Here is an 11,381-nt window from a genome sequence, read left to right on the forward strand (position 1 = left end):
CCGTGGGATTCACAGCCTTTGAAACCCAGTGGAAGGTGAGCTAGGAATCAGAACTGACACCACCTCAAAGATGTGAGGCCCCAGGGAAGTCTTCACAGCAGGGCAGTAAGTGACCACAAGTGAGCCTGTGCTTGTGTCCTTCACTGGGCACTCACAGTCACCTGTCAGCTCACCTGAAGAGGACGTGCTGGCCCACTGGCCCCACTGAGGGGCAACTGGGAGGGCTGCAGGGTAACACTGGACCACAGTCACCACAGGTGGGGGCAGAGGTTACTCGAGGCCAGGTGTGATAACAGGAGCAGAGATTGGCTCACTTTCATCAGGGGAGGAAGAGGAGGCCATGTGTGTGTGGAAAGCAGGGGATACGGCACCCTTTCGGAGGTGAGGATGGAGCTGTCAGATAAGCTGTGCTGACAAGATTAGACCGCTCTCGAAGTGAGAGAGGAGATGCCACTAGAGCCAGATGTGCACCTTTAGAAGCCGAAGATGCTGGATGGAGAAAAGACAACATCGTCAATGACTTCATCTTACTGGGATCCATAACCAATACACTTGGTACCAACAGTCGAGAGATCAGGAGACTTATTGCATTGGGAAATTCTGCAGTCAGGGACCTCTCCAAATTACTAAGGAGCTTTGACACCAGTTTGAAGACTAAGGTGTGCCTGACTCAGGACATGGTCCAGAGTGGTCCTTGGAGGCGTTATCTCTCATACTTCGGGCATGTTGCTGAGAGAAGCTATTCCTTGGAAAGGGGTATTATGCTTGGAAAGGTGGAGGATTAGTAAAAGATTGAAGGACCCTTAATGAGACGTATTGATACCATGACTACAGCAATGATGCAGAGATGATGGGATGGCACAGAATAAGACAGGGTTCAGATCTTTTGTTCACAGAGTCATATTTGCCTCAACAGTTCCTAACAGCAATAACAGATTGTGGGGTGGAACTGGGGACACCAAGGATGTCAGGATGATACTGAGGGAGCAGGAGCTTTGGGGTGCAATTGAGGGGCCACAGCTGAAGATAGTATGTACCTAGGGTAAAGAGTCTTCAAGGATTTACTAAAGAGGGTTTATTGATGAGAATATACTCGTAAGGATTTCTTGGTGGGACTGATGTGGCACAGCAAGCTGATTGCAAAGAAAACATGAGCAGTCTTGATGAAACTGGAGTCCCCCATACACACCAGCTGCCCCTGAACATCAGTTGTACACACACCCCTCCAACTATTCACACACATTAACTATCCTCGCACACCAGCTACACTCACACACCAACTGCCCTCACACACCAGCTGCCCCCCTTCACCAGCTGCCCACACACACCCACTGTTCTCACACACCAGCTGTCCTCACACACCAGCTACACTCACACACCAGCTACTCACACACCCACTGTCCTCACACACCAGCTGCCCCCTGCACACCAGCTGACCCCTTGCACAGCAGTAGAATCACAGGGCCTTCAATGTGGGGCTCCTGGGGAAGCTGTACAGGGGTGCCCAGGCCCCTGGCTGCACCAGTTACCTCCTCTGCCCTGGGACACGATACATGTCTGGGACAGTAGGCGTGTTCTCATCCTGGGGTCTCTGAGGGGACCCCATTTCCGTATGCAGTACAGTGAGGTAGACAGCCCTGAGTTGCTGGCAAATGCCCCCACCCCGCTCCCTGTGAACCCCTGCATGACTCTGGCATAATGACTTTGGGAGACCCCAGGCAGAATAAGGGTGCACCTGTATTACCTGTCATTGCTTCTGCTATGCAGCCATATTAGTAATCCATAAACATTTGCAAAATTACATGTTTCCATCCTGTTAAAAATGCCAAGTTCATCATATGTAAATGCCCCTGTGGAACAGGCAGCCGCTCCCAGGGGGCCAGGCCGTGCTGTCGCCAGTAACAAATTAACAGTCCAATTCCATTCCCAGCAGCTTTAGGCAAGTTCAGAGCCAGTCGAGGTAGGACGGGTGCCCATTCAGCCGAGACCCTCAGCATCGGATGTGAGAGCCCCTCCGTGGAGCCCTGTAAGAGAGGAGATGGAGTGGGAACCTTCAACCTCCATTCAACCTCCTCCAGAAGTCCCCTGAGGTGGACAACTCAAGGGACCCGCTAACACACACAGTCCCACACACCCCAAAGGTCTAGATCACAGCCCAGAATCATGTCTCATGCTGGCCCCAGCTCATACAGTCCATTCTCTGCTTATGATGACTGCCCAGAGGCCAGTGTACATAGTCCACTCTCTTTTATAATGACTGTCCTAGGGCCAGCACATGCAGTCCACTCTATAGTGACCATCACAGAGGCCAGCACATGTGGTCCACTATCTGTTTATAGTGACCATCCTAGAGGTCAGCGTGTGCAGTTCATTATTTATGGTGACCATTCTGTGGTCCAGTGCATATAGTCCACCGTCTGTTTATGGGGAGTGTCCTGCAGGCGAATATGTGCAGTCCACTATCTGTTCATAGTGACCATCTCAGGGCCCAGTGCATGCAGTCCACTGTCTGTTCATAGTGACCATCCTGGGGCTCAGCGTGTGCAGTCCGTCATCCATTTATTGTGGCTGTCTCTGACCTATACCCCACCTTCCACACCAACACTCCTCATCCTTCAAGATGGGCTCACCTTCAGGGCTCTGGCATGAGAGGTAATCCCTGACGCCACTGAGTCTGGGCCAAGAAGAGTGACCAAGTCCATGTGGTTCTGGATGGTAAGGAGAGACTGTGTCCATCCCCGTGAACTTGGCCAGTCACAGAGCACATATGTCCACATTCGATGTGTGCCCAGCATGGTGTCTGAAGTGTGGTCAGTGGTCAGCTGACACTGATTGACTGCCCCGTCTCCAAATCACAGTCATTCTCAGCAGCCCAGGTTAATTTAGCAGAGAGCAGAGGACGCCCCCGCCCCCGAGGCTACAGTTAAAGCAGATACTGTTCTGACTCCTTCAGTGGCTCAGAAGGGGTCAATACAGCCAACACCTGGCGACAAGGATTTTGTTAGGTTCCCCTTTTCTCACATACAAGCAAACACATGTACAGACACTGATGTACACACAAGTACACTCACACACTGCTGTGCACACTTCCCCATGCACCTGCACTCATGCGTACACTTCCATGGACACAGCTAATTAATGACATACACTCATATGCATTCATAGTGGATGGTACCTCTCAGGGATCCCTGTCTCACAGCATGACCTTGACTGGAGACAGCACCTGGTGGAGGAGCCTCAGAGGAGCTGCTCTTGGGAGCACTTGTGCCGGAAAGAGCAGTACCTAAATCTAAGGGAGAACCCCTGCTCCAAGCTGACCAAGGTATAATTGGGTGCGGGCACCATGGAGGGTTGAGGTGCTCAGGGACCCAGGTCAGACGCAGAGGGAGCATGTGGGGCTTATAACTGGCCATAAATGGGCAGGAGGTCAGGACTGGCCACCCTCCTCACCTGCCCCAACACGGCTAGAGTTCCAAGGGCAGGGTGCTCCCTGCAAGGGGCAGTAGGGCCCAGGTGCCAGGCCCAGACCAGGAGACTTGAGTGGCCCTCAGGGCTCACATCCCAGTTCTGGGGGTTCCAAGTTTGTGAACATTCACCTTCTTAGGAAGTGTGTGTGCACTTTTGAGAAGGCTGTTCTCATACTTCAAAAAAGTTTTCCAAAGACCAAAGCCTGCCCTTTGACTGATCCTCTGCAAGACACTGTGGTGCCAGAGGCTGAGTGCTCAGCTGTGCGGTGGGTGTCGGCCATTCAAGTGCCCGCAGTGGCTCTAAGAGGGAAGCCCTGGGGACCTGCCCCCTGATGTTGACCCAACTGTCAATGTTGTTGTTGCTGTTGTTGTAGGTGTTACCATTGCTGTTGTGAGATGCTGTCCAGTGAACTCTGCTTCACAGAGACTTTGTGGACAGCAGGTCAAACCCCCACCTGGCCAGCTGGTCCTGCATGGTCTTTACAGTATCCACTCTGCTTTGAACCATCTCGTTGAGGGTCTTCCTCCTTCTCCAACCCTGCACTTCACCAAGCGTGATGTCCTTTTCCAGGGACTGGTCCCTCTTGACAGCATGTCAGAGCAGGTGCTGAGAGCCCTGAGAAGCCACGTCCGCATTCTCACCTCAAGGGAGCGCTCTGCCTGCCCTTTGTCCACCACAGACTTGTTTGTTCTCGGAATGGGGATAGTTTTTGTTCTTTGCCCAGTTCTCAGAAACCCCATGGGGCTTCATCCTGAATGTCCAGTATCCACTGGGGAATATTCTTCCCCTGTCACACAGTGTGTGAGGCATGTACATGACCCTGAGCTGGCATCAGTGTGACGTCAACACCCAGCAGCAGTCACGCCATCCTAAGAGGAATGGGAAATGAAAGGAAGAGCTGATGGATTGGCTGGGAGGAGGTCAGCTTCTCCTGAGTGTTGAGGTCAGGTAGTGAAACCCTGCAGAGCTGAAAGGTCATGAAAGTGGAGGCCTAGCCGGTAGTTTGCTCCCCTCAGGCCAACTCCAACTGCCAGACCTGCATGTGTCTGAGAACCAGGCTTCTGGCCACAGATTGCAGGCCTTTCTTCTGAGACTTGTCTGGGTGCATGCTAGCCTCCATCCCTTCATTTAACATTCAGGAGAGTCGTATCACACTCGAGCCTCAGGCTTTGTGCACACCACAAACCAAGCCCCTGCCATCAAGTCCCGAGCTGCCCAGCAGGATGGAGTGGAACTGCTTCACAGGACTTTCCGGTTTGAGATCTCAAAGAACAGCCTCATCCTGCCTTGCCCACCACACCTCCAGAGTGCCTGACAAAGAGAAAGGAGACGTACCAGGAGCCAACAATTCCCAGAAAAACTTGTAGAAAAAGGAGCAGGTTCTGCACTCTAGGAGGAAAGCTCTTGAGTGGCTGCTGGGGAGAGGGAGTCTCTGACCTCAAGGCCATTTGACTCAATCTTGGCTAACAGGAAGCAGGCGGAAGTTGTGTGTGTAAATTCTGGGTCATCTCCTAGCACAAGAGGGAGGGACAGGTTGTCCGCTGCCCCTTCCCCATCTGAGGAGGGGTCACGTGCAGTGGATAAGAGAGCAAGACAGAAAGAATATGGAGGCGTGAGGGCCCTCAGCATCCTCTCAGATTTTGAAATGGAATAAAACCAAGTTTTAGCTCATCTAAAACCTCATGTGTGCTGCAGCCGAGCAGTGAATGTGGTTGGGTACTGTTGAGTTGACCATGACTCATAATGACCCTCTGAACAACAAGTCTGGACCTTGTCCTGTCCTTCCACATCTGCACCATCTGTAACATGCTTGGGTCTGCTATCTTGATCAGCACATCAACACATCTGGTTGAGAGTCTCTCTTCTTTGTTGACTGTCCAGTGTGCTATCTCTAAGTACTGGTTCCTCCTGACCACATGTCCAAGGTGACATGACAGTTCACCATCTTTGCCTCTAACGGGCACCGTAGGAGCATTTGCTCTAAGACAGGCTTGCTAGTTCTTTAGGTAGTCTGCGGGATATTCAGTGTTCGTCACCAATACCACCGTTCTAAGGCAGGGGTTCTTCTTCTCATCATTATTCATCGTCTAACTTTCAAATGCATACGAAGCAACTAAAATGACCATGGATCAGACACATCTTGAGAACCAAAGAAGAACCTATGCCTTTGAAACATGGTGTTGGCAAAGAACAGTCAACATGCAAAAGAACAAGTGTGTCTTAAAAGCCAGAGGGCCCCTTCGAGGCAAAGAAGGCAAGGCTTCATCTGAGATCCTTTGGGCATAGTCAGGAGGGATTAGTCCCTGAAGAGGTAACCTAATCCTTACCGGGAAAGGTGAGGTGCTAGAAAAAGAGAAAAACTTTCATCCAGAAGAATGGACACAGTGGCTGTAACGAGGGCTTGAGCACAGCGGTGAGGGGAGGGTGGACAGGACTGGTGGAGTGTGGAGCTGTGTGTGGTTGTGGATCGGAGCTGGCTCCAGCAGCTCTGGTGAAGCCACAGGAACTCTGGTGTCTCTGGCACACACTGTCTCCAGTGAGGTCCCTAGAACCACTGGGGGACACAGCAGTTACCTACAGTATTGGAAGTCTGGGCATCCTGATGGCCATAGGGTGGGGACAGCAGAAAACACTGGCCTGTGCTCCTGCTCCTGGAGGAAGCTGGCTGCCACCACCCTGCTGCCACCCAGCTGTCACCTGCTCAGTGCAGAGCAGGGGAGCCTTCTCAGCATCACCTGAATCCAGGGAGCACAGTGCAAACCCACCACAGAGGGTCCCAGGGCCCAGTTTCCCCAGGAAGGAAATGTGGGTCTTGCTGCCGAGGAAAGAGCCACACTGCGGAGAAGGTTATGTGGATGGTGGCTGAGAACATTGACTGTGAGCAGGGGGAGAGCATCCCGCCCTCTTAATCCTAAACCTGCTGTTGAAGAGAGTCTTCCACTGCCGTGTGGGTCATCTTCCCAAGTCAGTGACGGTGATGGTGATAGGATGTCCTATGCTCACATGTTCTGTTCATGAGTTTTCTGACTCTGTGCTGCTGTTCAACAAGGGGTATCAATGTCTCCAACCACTGCTATGGAGTTGTTTCCTCCAACAGCTCGAGCTATGTGGGCATCCTTGTCGGATGCTGTGGATGGGTGGCAGGCTGCACGAATGGAGTAACCACCTTCACCTTGGAAACAGAAAGCCCTTGACTCTGAAATCTGCTTTTCCTGACCATGGCCATTCTAGCCTTCTCTTGACTAGTGTTGACATGGTATGTCTGCCACATTCTTTCAGGACCTATTTATTTAAGGGGGGGGGAGCTCTGCTGGCCTTGTGGTAAGAAGCTTGAGCCGCAACCCCAAACCCATGTGTTTCATTCACCAAATACTCACAGGAGACAATGGATGGACAATCACCAAGGATGGGTAATCTGTACAATTTAGAGCCTCTGAAAAGCTGCTAGAGGGTCAGCTGTGATTCAATTCCAACTCAATGGTAAACAACATGTGTTTCTCAAGAGTTAACATGTGTTTCTTTATGTTAAAAATCCATGTCTTCTCCACAGCCCTGGTGGTGGATTAAGTGAGAAGATATGAACAGAAACGTCATCAGTCACTGCCAGGGAGGGAGACGGCATAGGTGTCTTCTGTCCTATGGGGGGGGGGTCACTGAATTGGAATGGACTCAAGGGCAGTGGGTTATGGGGAGTTGATTTGGCTAACTAGTTAACTCTGTGCTTTGATGTGTTAGAACATATAATTGGATCTTTTAGAAGATCTACTGTGAAAAATCTCTGGGTTTTAATGAAAGCATTTAGACTACTGTCTGAGTTACCTAATGCTGTTGTTGTTTTCAGATGGTGGTATTGGCTTTAACAAGGAGAAATACATTTGATTGCAGTTTAGGATGCTCGAATTAAAAACTGGGGTGCCAATTCTAGGGGATGTTCCCCCAGTTTGGACTCAGGGGGCATTCCCTCAGTGTGGACTCTGAAGGGGACTTTCCATCAGTGTGCACTCGGGGCCATTTCCTCAGTGTAGACTCTGGGGGGGACATTCCCTTAGGATGGACTCTGGGGGGATGTTCCCTGTGGACTTTGAGGGGATGACCCTCAGTGTGGACTCAAGGGGATGCCCCTCAGTGTGGACTCTGGGAGGATGTTCCCTGTGGACTCTGGGGGGACACTCTGTCAGTGTGGGCTCTGGAGGAACTTTTCCTCTATGTCATGTCTGGGTCAGGGTCTGCTTCTCCTCTGGCTTTGGTACACTGGTTTCTTGGGTCTCCATGTTAGTGGACATCTATCTCCTCCTCCCCCGTATTCCCTCATCTGCCCATTTAATCTCTTTTCTACGTCAGATGAGATTGGCTGAAGGCACACACTATACTATCCCTGTCTTGGTGATATAAGGAAGACAATCCACTCCTAAGTGGAATGATAACCACAGACCAGGGGTTAGAGTTTACACATTTTGTAGAGACATGGTTGAGTTCATTGTGAGGTCCGGTGTAGGTCTGTTTCTTCCTATTTGTTTGCTATTTATTTCCTCTTGTCTTTGTTCTGTGGATATTTGTCTTCCTCTTTTTTTGTTGACCTTTTAAAATTGTCTTTTATTACCTTCATTGGCTAATTAGCTCTTTGCTTTACTATTGTAGTGGTGGTGCTAGAGTTCAGGACACATAAATTCCTCATCTTTTTGCACTCTGTGCTCAAGTGACGTGACCTCTCCCCGCTTTGGGTACCACACTTGTGTACTCTTGTGACCAAGTGTTTACCCTTTTCTTTGCTCTTTGAGCGGATCTGTATTTCCCCCTAGTATCACTCATGGAGGGCTCCCCTTGCATTTCTCATGCTATGGCCCTCCCCACTGCCATCGGCGCTGAGTCACCACCACCACCATCAGGTCCTGGTGCATCTTTAATGATGGAGACTTCCCATCTTTCTCTGGCAGAGAAGCTGAGGTTCAAACCCTGAACTCTCAGCAGCCTGAGAGGTAACATACTACACCGCTCGAGCTCCGTGATACAGCTCTTATACTTTGTCTTTTCTTTGAAAGATCATATTGCTAGATATAAAATTCTAAATCTTTTGTGTATTTTTAATTATATTTTTTCTTTTTATGGTGATTTGAGTAAAAGTTTATAGCAAAAAGAAAGCTGCTTTTCCATCCAAATATTCATACAATTTTGCTCCATAGTGTTTAATTACAGCCCCCATCATGTAACTACATGTCCCCACATCTCCCGGGTGACTCCTGTCTCCATTCATCCTTCTTCCTCACCACCTCCTTCCCTTTGGGCAAATTCTCTTTTGGTCGTGTGTGGTTGGCTATTCTGAGGAGTGATGCCACCCTGGTGTCACTGTTCACTTTTCGGGCCTGTCTGTTGAGTGACTGGAAGTTGAGCCACAGGTGGCAGGGAGTTCCAGGTTAGAAAGGGGACTAACCCAGTCTGTACCAGATCACTAAGCCTCATCACCTTTAGGTTTCTTAGTCTGATTCCGCATTTCCCCTGCTCTATCCAGGACCCTCTCCTGTGTCTCTCACAGAGTGGTCAGCAGAGGTAGGTGGGCACTGTCCAGTTCTTCTGGCCTTCCGTGGAGGCTGGGGTCTGGATGGTCATTTTTTTCTCCTGCAAATGGAGGGTGTGGTGGGGGAATGGGTGGAGCACAATTGGTAGAACAAAAAGAACCCTGAAACATTGGTCCAGAGCCCAAGGCCCAAGGTCAGCAAGAGGCCAGCCTCTGACTGTCCTGAGATATCTTAGTTGAAAGATTGTATCCTAAGCTTCCACAGCCTACACTGAAGCCTAGCATTCTCTAACATGACCCATGACCATGAGTGCTGTCTGTGACCCTGTGTGGCCACTGCAGCAAGTTACCAAGGCCAGCAACCAAGGGACAAGAGCTGAGAACTGCTGGCAGTCGGCGCAGGGCTGCAGACCTCTTCCCAGTGTGGGCCAGTGCCTCACACTGACAGGGCTGTTTTCACAACTCCACTTTAAAGACTAACAACATGAAGAAAGCCTGCCTCAAGTGAGTGGGTTCTGCCTCACAGTGACCCCTGCAGCACAGACTGGAATTGTGACATCTGCTCACCAAACCTGTCCATTACCGGACCAGATTGTCCCATCTTCCTGCTAGGGGACTCCAACTGATGATATTTTAGGCACCGTGGAGCACTTAACACACTGTGTCACTAGGGCTCTTTTTTAGACACTCATGGATTCAACTATGCCCATCTCAGACATTCTGCCCACCACACCCTGGGATCTGTCAGGCCGGTCCCCGCCACGGGCTAGCTGGGACTGTGCCTTTGAGTGACCTGGATGTGAAAATCCTCTCCTCTGTGTCAGGGGCTCTGGTGGTGCAGTCTGCAGTGAGCTTCACAGCTGGTCCAGAGGCTGCATGCCTTTGGAGGTTCAAATCCACATGCAGGAGGAAGATGGTGTATCCTACTGTTCCAACTTACAGCCTTAGATGCTGCCTGTCAGAATCAGCTCACATGCAGGAGCGAGAGGGTCTTCTCCTGGTGGGTTGCCGGGTTTGTCAGGCAGCGCTGGTCCTGGCCATAATGCTCAGAACAAACCACTGCACCCCTCAGTTACAACAGAAGGCAGGTCCCGTCTACAGCCCCCACCCCACACTGCAATGAAGCCCCTCTAACTCACAGCCGTACAGGACACGCTGTCCTGCAGGTCCCGGTCCCAGGAGTCATTCTCCCTTGGAGCTGCTGGTGGACTCAAACCACCAACCTTCAGTCAGCAGCTCAAACCTTAACTGCTGGCTCCCCGGACAGCCACAATCAAGCCAAAGCCATCCAGTGATTCTGACGCAGAGCAGAACTAGCCCCTAGTGCTTCCAAGGCTGTTATCTTTGCAGAAATGAAACGACTCTTCTCTCTCCCCTGCGGCTGCTGGCAGGTCTGAACCGCCAGCCTTTGGGTCATCACGTGGGCACACTAACCACTGTACCACCAGGCCTAGGTCAGAGGCAATCCCGTAGTTCCACAAAGACCACCTGGCTCAGAAACCGGAACCCCGCTGTTCTCGAACGTGCAAACCACAGCCTGATATCACGTTCTCTACCCCCAGGGGCTGAGGCTTCTCCAGCCACTAGAACAAAGTCTCTGTGTGCTCCCCTGGTCCCCTTCTCTCTGCGTACCCCCCAGCCCTCCTCCCTTCATCACCTACCGCCCTCCCAGCCCCTATCTCCCAGCCTCGCTGACAGAGTCCTTAACTTAATTCTGGCTGCACTCAAACGTCCCCTCCTTCAGGACGCCTCGCACCCCTGACTGGCCCTCAGTGGCTCAGGCGCCTCCAGTCCTGGCCTTTGGGCCTTTCATTCCCTCTCAGGGCTGAGCCCCCCGAAGGCACATCCCCTCCAGTTTTGGATGTTCTAGCCACTCGCACACAGCCCACCACAGCTGTAGTCTGAGCACACAACTCCCCTGGGCAGTTAGGGGCTCACAGGAGGCTCCAGAGTGACCGCCTTTCAGAGAGCACGTGGGCAAAACTGCCTCCGCCCCTACCTCAGTTTCCCTGTCTTACTGGAAGAGTGGGCTCTGAACCCACAGCCCTTGCTAGCTCTCAAGGGCAGTCTCCACCTGTCCTGCCGCCTTTCAGAGCTAAGTCAAAGCTTGGCTGGGTTCTGGGGTGGGGTGACAACTCCCCTGCACCCCCACTGTCCCCACTTTAGTGTCCTGCATGGCAGCATGCTACCTACCACCAGGTGGCAGCAGAGCGCCAGAGACGTTTCTGTGGACACTGAGTAGCCGGCAGCTGAGTGGGCAGGGCACAGACCCCATCCGTCCTGACCCCAGGGCGCAGACCCCACCGCAGGGCTCAGACCCTACCCGTCCTGCTCCAGGGAGCAGACCCCACCGTCCTGCCCATGACGCAGACCCCACCCTGTCCTGCCCCAGGGCGCAGAC

Source organism: Elephantulus edwardii, unplaced genomic scaffold (genome assembly GCF_000299155.1).
Source record: "Elephantulus edwardii isolate Elephantulus edwardi_28Jun2011 unplaced genomic scaffold, EleEdw1.0 scaffold00080, whole genome shotgun sequence".
Taxonomy (NCBI): Eukaryota; Metazoa; Chordata; class Mammalia; order Macroscelidea; family Macroscelididae; genus Elephantulus; species Elephantulus edwardii.